The following is an 18,399-nucleotide window of genomic DNA, read 5'->3' on the forward strand; positions in this document are numbered from 1 at the left end:
CCGTTAAGGCGTGCGGTTTAGGGGAGGGGACATCGAACGATCGTACTATATTTATTATTCTTCGCATCCCCTGCGACACACTTTGGCTCGTCGTTGCACACCCTCGAAGATCGAACCGTCCGTAGGAGGTTCGGTCTTGCTCACTCGAAAGATCGGAACTCGTATTACTCTCGAATGATCTCAAAGGCGGCGGCGATCGCTGGCCACGATCACGACCGAGATCGACTTCCTCGCGTGATGTCCGGGCGGCTTCTCGGAAGCGTTGCGAGCACGGTGGTCGCGGGCGGCGATCCGCTCGGGAAATTTTGTGTATTACAACGCGGTCGTAATCGCAAAAGTGTACCGAGTGCGGGAGCCGTTTCCGCGGTCGGAGGCGACGACGGGGTTCGTAGACGGAACAGGAAGTTGTCTCGCCGATGCTCGTGGTTTCGCGATCCACGCCCCCGTAGTCAGGAAAATACGGATGCAAGACGATCGGACGGGTGAGAGAAGGTCTCTCGGGGTTGGAAGGGGCGAGCGTCGCAACGCCGAGCATTCTCTTTATTACAATTATTGATTGTTCTATCGTTAAAAGTACTAGATTTTCTTCGCGCATAATAGGGTGACAGAGAAACGACGAGATTTGACGCGCGCGTTATTGGGGGGTGGGGGTGGGGGAGGGGGGGGGGGGTAGGAGACTCGGTTATCGGAAATGGAAAGGCTCGTTGCTCATCCTAAAGGCTTCGAATTACCGTAGGTTTAGGTAGCTTAGTTTTTTTTATACGAAAGAGATATTAAGTGCCCTGGCGCCGATAGGCTTCTAGATTTTCGCGTTCGCCCGATCGCGTGCCGGTGCAGTATTCGATCGTTCTTTTTTCAAAATGCCGTCGGACCGCGCGTGTCCGCGAACTTTCGCACGCCCGGTTGAACGGGCGATATTTTATCCGAACGGATCTCGATTCCGACGTCGCTCCCGGTTGCGCGGACACGCGCATTAGTTTCGCGGTAATGACGGAGCCACGTTGGAATCGACGTCGCAATTGTTAGTACTGTAGAGCAGGCGAGGCGGTGAGCGCTCTAACGTCGGGGGGGACAAACGTCGGCGGCGGAGGGAACTCTCGATTTTGCAAGAGGAGGCTATTCGTAGGCGTGGCTTCGTTGCTCTAGATTCCGACGGAGCCTCAAGGGGCAATCTTATCGAATGCCTGGCCTAGATTCTGCGTCCCCTAAAAATATAACTCGTAAGTACCATGTTTTTTATTTTCCCCATTCCGCTAGAACACTCGGGGTTCTAGTCTCCCGTAATAACCCGCAAAACTGCCGATCTGGACCAGGCCTTCGCTAGAGCTCTTTACCCTGGGAGCGCTTCCGATTGCCCCCGAGGGCCTCGTTCTCGTTTCAATTTCTACGATACCTCCGCCAGAATCGAGAGTTTCCTGTTTTCTCTTCCAGAAACTACCTTATCCTCGAGTTCTGCGCACCCCGACGTAGCGTCGCTTGCTCTATAGTCGCGGGATTCACAAAATTCGATGCGGACACGGGCGATCCGACGACGAAGGCGCAATTGTCGCGCGTTACCAAGCTCCGGCGAAGCGGGGCCTGCGCGGTAGCCCCGTTTCGAATATCGGAGCGCGAGATTTCCGCGCGCAAAACACACCCACACACATACATAGCAGAGCAAAAGAAGGAAAGAGCGAGAGAGAGAGAGAAAGAGACGAGTCGAGTGCAAGATACTCGACGAGCCGGACGACATTTTATCTGATCGAAATAAAAAAAACACTGAACACACATCAGCACACTTTTTGTAGACCCTTGTTTCTTCGGGCTCGGATACACACTTTTCCATTGGGCGGCCGTCTTTCTTTCGTTGCCGTCGCCCTCGAGCCTCGACGCTCGCCCTCGTCGTCGGAACGGCGTGGCGCGTCAGACACACCTAACACCAACACCCACACACGAAAAAACAGAGTTTTCACGCAGGTGTACCCGCGCAATATAAAGTAAAAGATATGAAATTGCATTGGAAAAAAGCGCGAGGTGGAAAGAGAAAGAGATAGAGAGTGAGCGAGTGTGAGAAAGAGAGAGAGAGAGAGAGAGAAGGGGAGTACCAGCAAGAAAAACAAAGAAAAGGAAGGAAGGGGAAAAAAATATATATATATATCTATATATTTTTACTTACTTTGAAAGCAAACCTTTAATTGATTATTTATAATATATACGTGCGTATGTTATATATATACATATATATTATATATCTTAAAAAGCGTGATATGTAATTGCCTGTCGCGACGAGTCTCGCCGGCCACGTGACCGCGGCGGAATAGTTTGAAGATGCCGCACGCGATCGGCGAGGCTCGCGCGATCGACGACCGAGTGAGACGCACCGGGCTATTTTCGGGGCCGAGCGAATTTTCGACTTGGCATCGCTCGATTGGAATCGGTTCGGGATTGCGCGCAGCCGTTCCGCGACGAAAACGGCACGGTTTCGATGGAATCGCGTGCGTGTCCGCACGGACGGAAACAGGTGGTTTAGACGGTGAGTTTCGAGCATCGAAAGGTTGCGAATTGGCGGGAGATGATGCTGGATGCTCGAGCGGGGGAGTGGGGAGAATATCCATGTTCGGGGTAAATCATGTCCAACGAAAAAAAAAAATAACTGTAATCATGTCGCAATGAGAACGCGCGCTCTCGGGACGTTGATTGGAGCGAGAGCAGTTCGAGGTTTGGACGAGGAGAACGTAGATTGTCGCTTTGAATGATGATGATCGTCTGTTTTATATAAGCGTGAGAGAGAGAGAGGGTGTATTCTATGATCTTGTCAGAAATTAGAGGCAATATTCGATGCAATTTTGTGGGACCCCCCAGACCTTTGAGAAGCGCGGGAGAAAGAAGCTACCGAGAATCGGATGGTTAGGGTTAAGGCACGCGACTGGCCAGTCGACGATCTCATTTCACGTAGCCTGGTCCCCTCTCTATCCTAAAATCCTCCAGCACTGAGACAGAAAGACACGGAGACGAGAAGCCACGCAATAACTGACCGGAATTTGGACTCGGGGGCGTGGTTTCGTTGCTCCGGACTTTCACGGAGGCGGAACAGCGCCCCAAAGGACAATCTGTATCCACAACCTAGGTTACAGTGTGACGATTATGGTCCTCTGAAGAATAGTGTGAGCGAAAACGAAGACGAAGACGCGAGTCCCGGCATTCAGGAAGTTTCTCCATGTCGTTGGGAGGGGCTAGAGCTTCGTGGGCGTGGCTGGCCAGTCGATGATCTCCAGAACGAGATCTCCCATATTCCTAAAATCCTACGATATGGAACTATGCAGCACAGTGTATAAATACAAAAATTAATATAAACGATACCGTCTATCTCTGTAATATAATGCAGTACTCGAAATTTCCATAGGGCCATTTTTTTGGCGCACCACCAGACTGCGGATCTTTATTCGTCCATAGCGTACGCGAACGCCGAGAAATTTATATGGTACTGAATAATAAAAATTCATACAGTCCCACACGAAATAGTTAGTTTAACTGTGAATCTACATAGAGCTCCGCAGTGTAAGCGTTAACACTAGAACTACTGGTAATGTCCCGTACTATTAGAGATGCAACGTGGTTGCATTTATTCCGATTTTGTACGACTATTGTACGACGAATACAAAAAACCTGAAATCCCCCCCGAACGATGCGCGCCAGCGAGACGCTATCACTCGTCCGGTAGTTCCAGCGTTAAAGAACAGCAATCCCCCATTAGCATCACACTCTACTAGTCCCTTAGCGTCGCATTTCCACCCGAGGTTTAATATTGTCACCGTCCGCGAGATGGCGGCGAGCTGTGCCGGCCAATACGAGGGCTCGGAGAACGAGCTGCTCCGGCTGCTCCTTAGCATCTCGAAAACCACTGTGTTGCAATAAAAAAAAAAAGAACGATACCATCACGAATCGCAAACTAATTGGAATCGAATAAAAAATGAATTGCATTGAAAGCTCAAACTGCGAGTGACTTTATGGAAATTTCAGTGTACCTTTGTCTCCGATAGTCGCCATTCCCCGAACGCGATCGTTCCGACGAACGATCCGAGCGCAGTTGGACTTGATTCGCCTCGAACCGGTGATCGCGAGAGCCGAGCCGGCGCAGTCGTCGGCTCCGGCGACGATCGGTATAATCGCGGGACCCGTGTCGCGCGGTCCGCGGCACTTTTGTATTTTGCCGACCGGGGAACGAAAGCGTGTCCCCGGCGGTTTTTCGTGGCACGACGAACCAGTTGCATCCACGGTGTATATATCCGAGCTGGTGGACAGCTCGTTTCTACGAACGGGAAGAGAGGCAAGAAGCGACTCGGGATCAGAAACGTGGACTTCTCGGCAGGCCCGGTCCAATGGAACGTCTTCTACCGCGAGATCGAGTCCAAGAACGTAGCGCATTCTCTCGACGATGTTCGCGTCCCGATCGGCTCCGCGCCTTTCGTCTCCGCGCGACTGTTCTTCATCGATCCCTTGCCTCGCCTAGGTTCTCCACTCGAAGGCAAGGGATCGGCACGTTGGAACACGGCAGGATCGCGAATCGTAGCGTCGAGAGTCGCACGAAACGCATTGACACAGACTGCTCATCGTGGAATTCGGTGTTCCCACGCACGTAAAAAGATTCCGGGCGAAACATTCCTCTGCGAGGCCGCTGCGAGTCCTCGTCCCCAAAACTTCTGCGACTTGAAAACGCTCGAGACGCGTCTCGAAGGTAGAGATCCGCCAGGCCCAGTTCCAACGTGCCGAATGCGCCGAGCTCCTCGAGATCGAGAGTGGGAGTGCAGAGACTTCTCTTCTCAATCCCGCGGCGCTCGAGGAGACCGAAGGGAGGGTCGGTCGACGAACGCGTTTCTCGTTGCATCCGCGATCGGAAGTGCATTTCGAGAGAGAGAGAGAGGGAGAGGAGTCGAGGAGGGTGGACAACGGTGTAAAAGTTGCCTTAGCTTTTGTACATGTTAAACGGATGCGTGAAACGGAAGGGAAGAGAAGAGCATGGAAGGGAATGAGAGAGTGGGAGAGAAAGAAAGAGAGCAAGGCTCGATGAAGGAGTTTACGAGTGAAAAAGGAGGCGGGAGGATTTGTACGGTGCCGGTTCGGCGCCGAGTTTATGCGTCGGCGACGACGAAAAGTGATAAGAGACGATTTAATCTAGTGAGATATTCCTGTACGCTCGCCGCGGAAAGGACGGGGTTAGCCTTGCAGCAAGAGTTTCGCGAGCGAGAACACTGATAATCAAATTGTATTCGATAATCAACACGCACGTGCACACGGGGCGGGGCGGACGCACGCGCGCGAGAGCACACAATTTCTTTGTAGCGCGCGAACCGATTCGCGTAGCGTGGCGCGCGTCGATTTTCCCATGGAACCGGAAACGCGCGCCGATCTCCTGCGCGCGGCCATTCTCGCGACGTTTTTTCCGGACGCACCGAAAATTTTTTGTCGACTATTGGCAGCAATATCAATACGGCGTTCATAGAAATATCCGCACGCGACAGACCATACTGTATTATCCTGGTGCGGGTCGGGTGGGTAAGGGGGGGATGCAAAACTCAGGTTCCAGTTACTATGCTACGCGAAATAACGATTACCTAAACGAGACGCCGCGGCAAAGGAGCGAGTAATTTAAGCGTTACGCGATGATACCATACGTCCTTATTAAAAAAAAAAACTGTGAAACCGACGAAACACGGATCTGTATGTATATATACATATATATTCGATTCCTCTTTTCTCGAGAGTCTCGCGGGAGAGGCCGCGACATTTTAGACACACCGATAGGAGGTAGCGATTAGAAGCGGAACGGAGACGCCGTAGACCAATATATACATACATACATACATATATAGTATATATTATATACATTGTTACCCTAGGCATTAACGATCCGATCGTAACAAGGTCTCCCTTGATGCCGCGACCAGCGGCCAGAACGAGAGCTAATCGTTTCTTCCGACGACTCGACAACTGTTTCATGCGACAAAAATGCGCAACGTTGCGACTCAGATTTCACAGATTTCACGACACGGTCGCGGCTCACCGCAGTTTTCTCCTTTTGCCGGCGACGGATCGCAGAGTTGGACATTATTTCGAATCGATTCTTATTTGTACAGGATGAGAAAGATATTTCATGATACCGGATCGAGATCCACCGAGTATAACAGCTGTGTATGGAGATTGGGGGAAGGGAGGGTGTTCGAGGAAGTTGATCGGCCGCGGGAAAATTCCCGGCTCGAATCCCCGTGAGCGGCTCCCTCTTTTCTCCCAAGATCCCATAATACCGTGAGAGAACGAACAGGGCCGATCGTTCAACCGTAAAATAAAACCCATAATCTCCGAGTGTCGCTGCCGTAGAAACAAACCGAGAGATAGCCGATCGTTCGCAGCTTATTCTCGGTGCGATCGATCCAAGTCCGTTTTGCCCCGGGAACTTGGGGAAATCCGGCAGACTAGAAACGCCGCTGCTCTTCGGGCGGGAGGTGCCTCTTTGAAACACAGTCGGTCGACAGAAATATTGTCCAGCTCCGGGCCCGAGCCGTCCAAGCGGAAGCGGGTTGCAAGAGATGCGCCCGTGCAGCCGCGGCCGATCGATTCGACCGTCTATCTTTGAACCGCGTACGCGAGAACACGGTCTAGAGACGATCCACGCCCCCCGTTCCATCGATCGCACAGATCGAAGCTGCAGCCCTTCGTCCGCGGCGTCGACGTCGTCCGACCCCCGTAGGGTCGCGATTTCTATTCCCATGAGACGAGACTCGTCTACGGTAAACGAGAACGAGGTAGATGCCAGGCTCTCCGTAGTTTTAACATTCGCACGACGTTGCGGAGGGAAGGCTGGATTAGATTAAAAATCGCTGCGATCGCTCGGTTTTGTAAAATTCGTGCAATTTTGATATGGGACTTAAATAGTAGAACGCAGCGCTTACGATCGGACGAGTAACGGAGCTCGAAACCGGAGACGCCAGCGGCGGTGCGAAAGAGATATCGTCTCGAGAACGTGTTCGCCGGCCGACAGAATCGTGTGTACGTCCATTTGGATCCTTGCCAGTCTCGTTAATCGCTTTTCCGTTCATTTGTTTCTCGATCGTCCGGATCGTGTGAGATCGCAAAAATTGTATGTCGGCGTAGATCTGTGCGTGTATGTGTGTGAGAGCGACGAGCATGGGCGGTGTGTGCGGTTTGCTGCAAGGCGATTGTAATCAACGGATCATCAACTAAACGTTCGTTCGAACGCGTTACTTGGGTGGGACTGGGAGGGGTGGGGTTGGGGGGGGGATGGGGGCACGGGGTTCGGGGTGGGATCTCGGGGTGGGCGGGGACCGAAATGCTGGGAGACAACCGGAAGGATATCGATACACAATATTTACGTTTATTAAAACGAATGTATGCTGTCCCACTGTGATAAAAAAAACTTTTGTTTGTGCATGTAAAGTATAATATTATTATCGTAAGTACGAGATAAAGAGATGAGAAAAAGAAAAAAGGAAATCATATATTAACGGTGCACGCGCGTGTAAGATGCGTGCGCCGTGGCATGCTCGATCTTAGAACGATCTATGGTATGTACCTATATATCTATATATGTGCAGGCACACAGAGACACGTATATATCTATACACACGCATCTACACAAAGTACACACATACACGAGCCTACACGTGATACATAGAGACAGAGAGAGAGAGAGAGAGAGAGAGAGAGAGAGAGAGAGAGAGAGAGAGAGAGGAGGAAGGAGATACAAGAACTCGGGAGTTAAAGACGTACACGATACACGACGGAAGTTGAACTTGTGGCCCTCGGAGCGATCTTAACATAATATTGGCCCTGATTTAGGGATCTGGGACATCATAGGTGCAAAAGCAAGTCAAGGAGGGAGATGTCGAAGTGTCACATCTTTGCTGCGTCGCGTTGTAGTTGCATTTTTGCTCGATCTTTTTATTAGAGGCGTGGCCAGTGGGCGGAGAAAGGGCGTGGCGTCTCAGCTCCCCGGCCACAGTTCAGTTTCCAACGTTACAAAAAATACGACACACACGCGAGCGTACATACATATGTGGGATTTTAGAAAAATGGGGGAACCGGGCAAGCGGGACTCGAACCCGCGTTCTCGAGATTCAGACTGGCCGGTCACGTGCCTTAACTAGTCGTCCTGCGCTTCTTAAAGGTCTGAAGATCGCGCCGAATTTCAGGTTTTGACACACGCGATTACGCCAAACTTGTCCCGATTAACCCTTCTCAGTCGTCTTTCTATTTTTATCCTATTTATTCAGGCATTTATTATTACATTTTCAGACATTTATTTATTATATATTCAGACATTTATTTATTATATTTTCAAACATTTATTTATTATATTATCAGACATTTATATATTATACATTCTTCTCTTACATAAAATTAAAATATATCATTCTATTACATATATCTGAACCATACAAAAGAATTAATAAATTTCATTATTCCTACTTAATTTTGCATAACATGTATTACTGTTTATTGAAATAAAGTTAATTCCAATTAGCAAGACCTATGTATAAACTTGATACGACCACAAAAAGGCTAAAAGACTCCCCTTTCAGTATTTCAAAAATTGTTCGCACGTAATTATATTCGGTCTTTGAAAAACTTCGATCTCACGAAAAATTAAAAAAAGTTTCATCGCACGAATTTGACAGTAGAATGTTGTACAATGTTCGGAGCATAGCGTGCACGATCGCGCGTGTCAAAATCTGGAGCGTTCGAGGTGTGTGCGAGGCGGATTGTGTTTGATCGCGAGAAGTAAAAGCGAACGGCGAAGTTTTGTGAATGTTGTGAATAGATCCTACAGTTTTGGGAGAGACATCCTACCCGCTCAGCAAATTAAAATCAACTTGAATCTCTAACCTGTGTTATTTACTCCCAGTGGGCGCCGGCGTTGTTGCTACCGACAACCGGCCCAAATCCATGCGACGCGCGCATTTCACGAGTATCGTCGATTTAATTGGTCTCTAGAAAAATAAAAAATGAAAGATTTATCGTACGCAAATTGTGCATTCGCCGACTAGGTAAGGCGTTTGCCCCGAAATTGTAGGATTTAAGAGAGAAAGAGACACTCGAGATCGGGCTGGCCGAGTCGTCCTCTGCTTCTCAAGGGTCTGGGGGGGAGGGGTGGGGGGGTCCTGATCCCGCGCGTACAATGTGATTGAGCGTGCACGCGGCTGAAAGTGCACGCCGCTACAAAGAATTGCAAAAGGTTTTAATTGAACGGCCCCCGACCTGACTTCGTGCGTTTGCTTGCAGGTAAAACGGACTCGGTGCAATCGGAACGTACGGCTGATTTTAAGCCTGTTTTAGCCCTCTGTTTTCCTTTCGTTCGCGTAGCTTTTATTCCCCTTCGATCACAGAGACCATCGAAAAGATTCGGTCGCGGCGAGCGCCGCCGTTCGAGGGTGACAAATCCGTTCGAGGAACGCGAATATAATTTTACCGCGTAGGATAGTCGTTGCGATTGGTTAAGGCCATCTGTCGGTCATCGGTTCTATTTTAAAAAGCGAGCGCTTGACATTCGAGATTCGCGAGCAACCGAGGGAGCAAGCGTTTGATACTCCTCGCGGACAACAAATTTTTATCCGCTCGCCGCGAGAGGGCGGACTTTTTATCGGTGCATCGGGCGAGTATCGTTTCGCGCGAGTTTTTCTTCCCATGGGATCGGGACACGCCGTAAACTACAAAGGACGAGTTTTCGAACACGATCTCCTTTTATTTCCGTTTTTAATTCAGCGTCTCTCAAGTGTATGGACACACCGGCGGTTGACATGCGTGAATGTTTACTCGCTTTTTCGCGCGACGGTCATCCTCATATTGTACCGTTAATTTGGTAGTTCGACCATGTAAAACCATTTATATTTGCATATGATTAATATGTTTTACTTATAACATTTTGACGGTCTCTCGTCTGCTTTTTATTTCAGCCCGTGCAACCGTCTCTCCTCTCCCTTTACCGAAACACGTCCGACAGTCCTTCCAATTGGAAACAAGATCCAAAATCTCCTGTCGGATACTGTTCAGTAAAATACCTAAATTAACACTTCAATCCCTACTTTCATTTATCACAATGCATTCCATCTTTTCCATACCTTTTGTTTCAGCTGAGCAACTGCAACTTTTAGACCACCTGGCGGTAAGCAGAATAAAACAATGGTGTCTAAGTAAAGGTAAAAGCACGTTTCTTGAACGCTAGTTCTCATTATAATACAGGGTGAGTCAACTAACGTCTCGAACCTTTGGACAAAGGTAACACTAATTAGGTAACACTGTATAGTTATTTATTTTTATTTAATATATTTATTAACAGTCGTGTTGCCAGTGACGTATAAGAACACTTTTAATCATTACAGAGAAGGACCTGGTAATTTTACAAAAATTGAAACGATAAAATAAGATTTATATTTGTATAATATTATCCATATGATATTTATACATATTATGAAAATTTTTATTCGCACAAAAGCGATCGAGGTTTGCAGCTAGATTTGCCGCATCGGTTGCAATTGCGAGCCGTCGAATACAACTGGATATTTGACGTGTGACGTGTTCCCCGCGCCCGGACTGGATGATTTTCATGAATCAGTGTAGCCGTGTCCCGACACTTCGGGAGGGGTGCATTAGAAATCAAGTTTAAACGAGATGTAATATATTCAGCGGTTTACCGCCGGGTATCGGGCGCGACGAAACCGTCGAGAGCCCGGATGCATAGGGAACTCGACGATAGTCAACGTCGGTCTGCGGTTACGGTGAGTAGAAGTGACAGGCAGTACCTGCATAATGACTCGACTTCAGCCGTGCAATGCGGCGCGCAAGCTCGCTAGACGGTGCACACACACACGCACGCACACACGGCCAATCGGGAACCCGTTGTTGCCGCGCGCGCGTAGAAAGGGCACACACGATCGGGACCGATTTTCAACCTTTTCGCCTCTACGCCGGCTGCAACAGTGTGTTTCCGTGGCAGGTATGCGCGGCTCGGCGGCGTCACGCGATTCTCACGGTTTTCTTTTCACGATCCGCAATTCCGAGGCCGATAACTCACCGACGGATTCGGACCCCGCAATTTCGACCGGCTTTGCAACCCTGTCCGGGCGGCGAGGGCTCGCGTGCGCCCGATCCGCCTCGTTGCGATTCCGTGTCTGGAACAGTCGATTTACCAGCGAGACTCTGCATTAATCACGCTGCACCGCCGTATGCGTTCGGACGCTTATGATTTCCTGAAAAAATACGGAACTGGCAATCGTTCGAACGTTTCCGAACGAAATTATACGCGGCGATTCCGGCGCACGGTTTCTCCTGGCGGCGACGTAATTGTTTGCTCGGGCTTGAGAATTCATTCTCGACGGGGTCGATCGTTGCTGGCCTGCTCGATAGATTAGCATGCTCTTTTAACAGTGATATTAACGCGGTTAAAATGACTTATTTTTTTCTCAAATTCCTGATACCATGAGAGAATATTTTCCTCGGAGAGGGTCTAGTCGATTAAGATGTATTAAACTACCCTTAGAGATTTTTCAATGACCTTTGTACCATTCGGTAGCTGACCAAGACAATACTCATCTGTGCAAAATTTCAGCCCTGTTATTTATCTCTGTAAGGGTAGTTATAGATTGTGCTATAAAATTTAATAATCGTGATTATTAAAAAGGGAAAAGCAAAAAGATGTGAAAATTGAAGATTCCTCGAAAATTAATAGGAATAATATCAATCATTAAACACCAAACATTTTTCTCCGAGATAAAATGAATCTGGAAATGGAAGAGCCGGTAATAATTATTTGCGCGGAACGCGAACGCGTCCATCGTGGCTCCACTAGATCCTAATTAACTCCGCCAGTTTAAGAATCCGCTTATGTATCCCCGGCAATGAGGTGTGCGGAACTTCCTCGGCTGATTATTCGCGTAAGTGCTGACCGGTGCTCCTCGGGAAACCGACGTAGTCCGTTTGACCATCGTACAACTTCCACCGACGAGTGTACAGCGGGGTCCGAACGGCGCCGGGTTTGTTCTACCTACTCTCCGAGCGTTCCGTCCGACCAGCAATTTTGCTTTACTACTCGAACCGACCGACTCGTTAGCATCCTCATAATTGTCCGCCAGAGCGTGCGGCCCGCTCTCCAACGTCTTAACCCTTTGTGTCGTCTTCCAACGGCGACCGCGCGCCGAAAGAACGGATTTGTTTCCGGCTTCTGATTTTTGGTGCCGTGTGGATTATTCGAACGATTACGATTGACTCGATTATGCTTGCATCATGAGTCGATTGTTATGCACCCTGACTCGGTCGATCGCTTCGTGCGTGTATTTTCACCGTAAGCGAACTGATATTTCATTCGTTGATCGTTTTTGATGGATCGTTTTTGATATTCGTGCTAGAGATGCTTTCGTTAAGCTCTGCGAATTTTAAGCCTTTGAGAATATCATTTTTATTATTTATTTTCGGGGTTCAGTAGAATCTTGATTTTTCGGTCTTTTCATGATAGAATTCTCTATTGTTTAAACACGTCACAGAGAAATAAATAAAGATTAAATTTGTCACTTTAACCAAGGAACAGTTTTATTATTCTCGAGAAATTGGATGATCACTTTTATGAAGATATTTTCGTTGCTTTCGACGCTTTCGTTGACAACTAAGAATTTTAATCCTTTCAGAATATAATTTTTTTAGAGTCCAGTAGTATCTCTATTATGCGGTCATCCCATGATAGAATTCTCTATTATTAAAACAAGTAAGAGAGAAATATTTCCTGCAGAAATAAATAAAGATCAAATCTGTCTCTGTAACCGAGAAACAGTTTTACTCTCCTCTGAAAATTGGATTGTGTAATAATAATTCGGATAATCGAAGAAATTAAATTATATACTCTCATCTATCGTCGTATGCACGAAATTGCTTGCATCTTTCGGTGTACGACATGCGATTACGTCGAATTGCACGGAAGAATTGATTTTCTGTTTTTCTCTGATCGTTCTTCATAGCTAGGAAACCGTGACTATAGGCTGGCGATACTTTGTGATTCGCAAAGGAATCACCGAGTACATCACCGAGACTTTGGCACATGGTTTATTGATGCGAGAACAGAAATATCGACGAGTTGCAATCAACTGCGGCAAGATGACCGTAGACGCAGACAAAACCACGACGAACTGTTCCTTTTATCTTGGAACGGTATTTATTTATTTATTTATCGCGGATTTAACGCTAGATTCACAAAAACGTAACATTAAAATAACGTATCGTTAATTTTTTTTAATTTTCGATTATTCAAATTGTGAAAGTACATTTAGGAATTATTGTTAGAAATGGTTGAATCGATGTGTTCTTCATGAATATAGCAAGAGCACGCGATAATCTCGTTTTCGTTACTTCAATTTTTAATTACTTACTTCAGTTATGTGGCATTATTAATAACGATGTACATTTACGTTAAAGTCGTACCTTTATTATTGCTATATAATAATATATAATATTAACACTTTACCGACCGGCAGCCTATAAATTGGCTTTTTATAGACTAATTATTTCTTACCTATTACTGAAACAAGCAAGATCCCATATTATTATATAATTTTTTGAAGATAGATACCTTTCGCGACGAATACAACAAACAAAATGAAATAAAACAGACCAGGTAAATATTGTTTAATGAGAATATGAAAATGTTTAGGGCCGAACAACCGGTCGGTAAAGTGCTACAATAAGATATACTAATACGTCAATTAATATGTCACTATATATACTTATTCAAAATTAGAAAAAATATATAATATATCTGAGCGTAAATCTTTCCTTTTCCACAAATCCAACGTTAAGAGAACGCATGCATTGAAACGCAGTTCGCCCCGCGAGAATTATGCAGCCGGTGGTGTGCGCGTTTTTCGCCGCCTCGGCGGGATATTGAATTTTCGTTAATGCCCGCGCAGGAAATTAGTAACAGTGTTTGTCGTTTCGCGTCTGGATCGTTCGTCGCCCCGTGAATTCCGGCAATCGCTCTTCCTAATTGATAATGTTTGATTCACGGTCGATAACGCGTCCGGCGACGGCAGCCCCATCGGCCGGGATATCGTCGCGGCGCGACGTAACGGGGCGCAACCCCCGAAACTTCGCGCGCTTAGTGCTCTCCTTTTCGGCTCGACGGCCAACTTCGGCCGCCGATCGTTTATTCATAACCATCCGCGGGATGGTTAAAGGATGCTTAAAGGACCCGGAAAGTACGAGGCTCCCTAAACGCGCTCTCGCGTTTGTTAAAATTTGCAGCCGGCCGGAGAGTGACGATGATGGATCGATGAAATATTGATGGCCGGTCGCGGGGCGCTGAAACGAGCCCGGCCATGCATCGGCTCTCATTGATTTTTAGTCAAGATTGCCCGTCGTGGAAATACTGGAAACGCCCGGAGCCGGTCACCGACGAGCCCCGTTCCGTTTTATTCCGTTAACTGGTCCGCCGCTCGCGAGATCTATATTCGACAGCGGGAACGTTTCGGAAACGGGTCAACGCCGCTCGTCGGACGAGACGTTTTAATTAGAATCTCAAGTTTAGCACCGTCGCCGAAGAAAAAACTCTTCTTCTTCGGAGGAACGGAATTATCCGTTAACGGAAGGTCGCTCGTTTTTTTTTTTTTTATTATTCAGACTGTTTCGTTCTATTTTAGCGCGCCACGTTCTCGGTTTTTTACGTCCGACAGTATTTTTTGCTTCCTTCGTCTAATACTTGTTAATCTAAAGCTGAGTATACAATACACTGCGTTAGGAATTTTTATTAGAAAAATATAAATAAACTATTACTAAAATTATAAAAACCGAAAGAAGAACAAATACATCACCGAAATACTGGAAATAAATCGTTTATATTGGTCATGCCTCCCAATCACACGCTACGGCAGGATTAATCATTTACGCGGCCGCCTCTCGGCAAGAGTAACGAACTGATTGGAGTTTTCAAAAAATAACCGCGTTTTAAAAGGCGCGCTTTGACCCTCGCCAGTGTGTATCAATGATGTAGAAGACCGGCTACCGAGAACGTCGAATTCAAACGGGGCGCTCGCAACTTTGGAACATCCGCTGCGATCGGAGGGTCAGCCGGGAGAGCGAGCGGGTTCGCCGCCGGACGTTACGAAGGACATTGCGTTGTTGGTTCTTCAAAGTCTTGGGACACGAAGAGATGGATAGAATAGTCTAGGAGCCGTCGAGATCCGGATCTCCGACCACCGCGCACCGTTTTCCGCTTATCGATCACGCGTCGCCGTCGATTCGGGGCCAATTATTTCAACATAGTTCCGGCGACCCGAATTTCTGGACCGGCATCACGGAATCCGTCGTTACACGGCGGGGGTCCCGGGGTTTCGCGCGCGCCGCGAATCCCACCGCGGTGAAATCTCCGGAGCAGTTGGCAAAGCACGGACATCGAAACGTAGACGGGATTGGGAATCGGAGACGCGGCGAGACGGAGACGAAGAGAGGGAGAGAGAGAGAGAGAGCGTCGTCGGTTCACGATTGTCTGCCGCGCGTTCCTCCGGAGAGGGTATATTCCCCGGGATCAAGGGGATCGCCGGCGAACCGTGAGGGGAGTCGTAACGCGACAAAACAGTTAAGGGTTAAGACAGTTCGCCGCGGTGTCGTGTCGGCCGGCGGTGTATCCGTCGGACGGGGCCCGGCGGGTATTTCCGCGTAACCGACCTCGACAAACCGAGCGAAACGAGGTCAGGAACGGCGCGCGTACGAGGAACGAGGGTCGTTGGCGGGCTGTCCGCTCGGTCAACCCCCGACCAACCCCCCGTTTACCCGAGACTCTCTCGGGCTCGGCTCTCGGGTTCGGAATCCCTCGGATCCGCTCGTACCTTGCCGCTTCCACGAACTGCCGTGCAACCGGCAACGGCGTCGTGTTACACCCGCGCGCGCGCGCTATAGAGAGAGAGAGAGAGAGACGCACACACACGGAGGCTAGGGCACAAGCGCACGCACGGGCGAATACGTGCCGACCGGAAGCCACGTACACAGCCCGGCCGCAATAACTACGGACACCAATATTGGCCCGAGCCGAACTTACGGATAAGATGCACGCAATGCATACGAGCGCAATTGCGACGCGCGGGCGCGGCTACACGGCCGAACACGTGCGGACACGTACGCCAAAGGCCGCGTGTGGGAGTATCGGCCGCATTAATGCGCGCCCCGGTATGGCAAAAATGCATTATTGCACGCCGGATTGCTCCCGGAAGGTGCATGACGCGAACCGTCCGGTTCACCACCCCCTGCGACTCTTTTAAGACTCTCGGCTTCGACGACAAACACTTTCAATGCGTTTTTTCAAAAATGCAGATGCATTTTTCGAAAATGGAAATGAATTTTTCGGAAATGGAAATGAATTTTTCGGAAATAGAAATGAATTTTTAAATCTGAAATTCCTGACATTTTCGACGAAGATATAACTGTGAAGGCTTAGGGTGATTTATAATTTTATTGGCAGATTTTTGTCAATATTCTTTATTATATATTTATAATATTCTCGTCAGCTTTTCCTTGAAGTTGAAGGATTTTAGTTAATCGAATTAAAATGCCTAAGAAAATTAGAAGATAGATCGACGTACAAATTATATGTGGTTGAAAAGAAATAACTTTACGTTGTGTTTTTTCAGGTATTACTTAAGACATGTAGATGAAATAAAAATGAGAAACTAACTTCGCTTAAAATATTTTTCTTAAAATTTTAAAATGGTTATCGGGAGATCCTCCAAGGGTAGTTTTTAACAAAAACACTTCTATTGATAATTATTATCTTGGAATCAAAAACCACGCTAATAAAATAAGGAAAGATTTCTTTTAATTTTACTTTCTATTTTCTCAATTATTACTTAAGATATTTAGATGAAATAAAAGCGAAAAGACAGCTGCGAACTAGCATCGTTTAGAATATTTTTCTCAGAATTTTAAAACAGTTATTAAGAGATCCTCAAAGGGTAGTTTTCGCCAGAAATCCTTCTATTGATAATTATTATCTTGGAATATAGAACCGCATTAATAAAGTAAGGAGAGACTTCCGTAAAACTTTCGTAACGTTACTACGAGACCCGATTAACATCGTATCGACCAGTATCCGTTTCCGGGGCGAAGCGTTTGATAGCCTTTGACTCACTTCGTGTAGCGCATACGTTTGCGGAACTTGCGAGGGACCAGGTCTCTCACAGGTGTAAACGCGGCGGTGTTCCCGGGATCGAACAAGCGTGTCGTGGCTGGTGCGCGCGTCCGATCGGTTTCATGAATATGAATATTCTTTCGCGGAAGGGGCTAATAAAATCGAAGCTCGCCCGGACGAGGGACACGCGTCTGCTCGGCACCCCCCACGGTCGTTCCCAGGCCGTAAAACGCCTCGCGGATCGGCCGGGCGATCACTTTCCCAGAAAGCTTATCTCCTAATGAGCCGTCTTAGCTCTGGATGCTTGGTCGCAGCCTGGCACGGGGACCCGTGTAACATCCTGCGTTACGTTGCATTAGGCAAATCAGGGACACCGGAACACCGTGAACGAGCGAAGACACGAACGCCAGCTGGTCGACCGGCGTAACACGAGGAAAGCGCCAGTTAGACGCAATCGGGTTACCTCGAGGTTCCCATCGCCTGATCCTAACGTTTTTCTTGATTGCGCTCCTGTTGCGTGCCGCGCCAGGTAATATCCACGCTCGAGCCATTTACACATTTCGGAAAGCTCGATTTTTCAACAATATTTTCTTCGCGCAGATATTTTCTCACAATATTTCGATAAAGTCGTCTTTGCTCGAACCATTCACACATTTCGAAATGTTCGATTTTTCAACAATATTTTCTTCGCGCAGATATTTTCTCACAATATTTCGATAAAGTCGTCTTTGCTCAAACTATTTGCATGTTTAGTTAAATTTGATTTTTCAAGAATATTTTCTCGATGTAGATATTTTCTTTAAATATCTCGATAAAGTCGTTTTTGTTCAAACCATTTACGGATTAAGTTGACTTTGATTTTTCAACAATACTTTCTTGACGCAGTTATTTTCTCTCAATATTTCGATAAAATCGTCTTTGTTCGAATCATTTACGGATTCGGGAAAACTCGATTTTTCAATAACATTTTCTTGTCATATAAATCTTTTTTTCAATCTCTCGATTCTTTGATGGTTTAACCCTTCCAGTAATACTGCCACATATTTGTACATTCAGTTTTCTTAAAATTATAATTAAATTAAATGTAAAGAAAGTGAGAATTAGTTGAAAATTCGCTACAGAATCTCAACAAAATATGAACAAAATCTCTTCGAATGAAATGCGATGGATAATAAATAAAAAAGAAATAATTAAATAGATTGTTCCCTACTATAAAGATTCATCCCTAAAGAGGTTAAAAATATCAG

The sequence above is a fragment of the Augochlora pura genome, chromosome 10, assembly GCF_028453695.1.
Source record: "Augochlora pura isolate Apur16 chromosome 10, APUR_v2.2.1, whole genome shotgun sequence".
In the NCBI taxonomy this organism is placed as follows: domain Eukaryota; kingdom Metazoa; phylum Arthropoda; class Insecta; order Hymenoptera; family Halictidae; genus Augochlora; species Augochlora pura.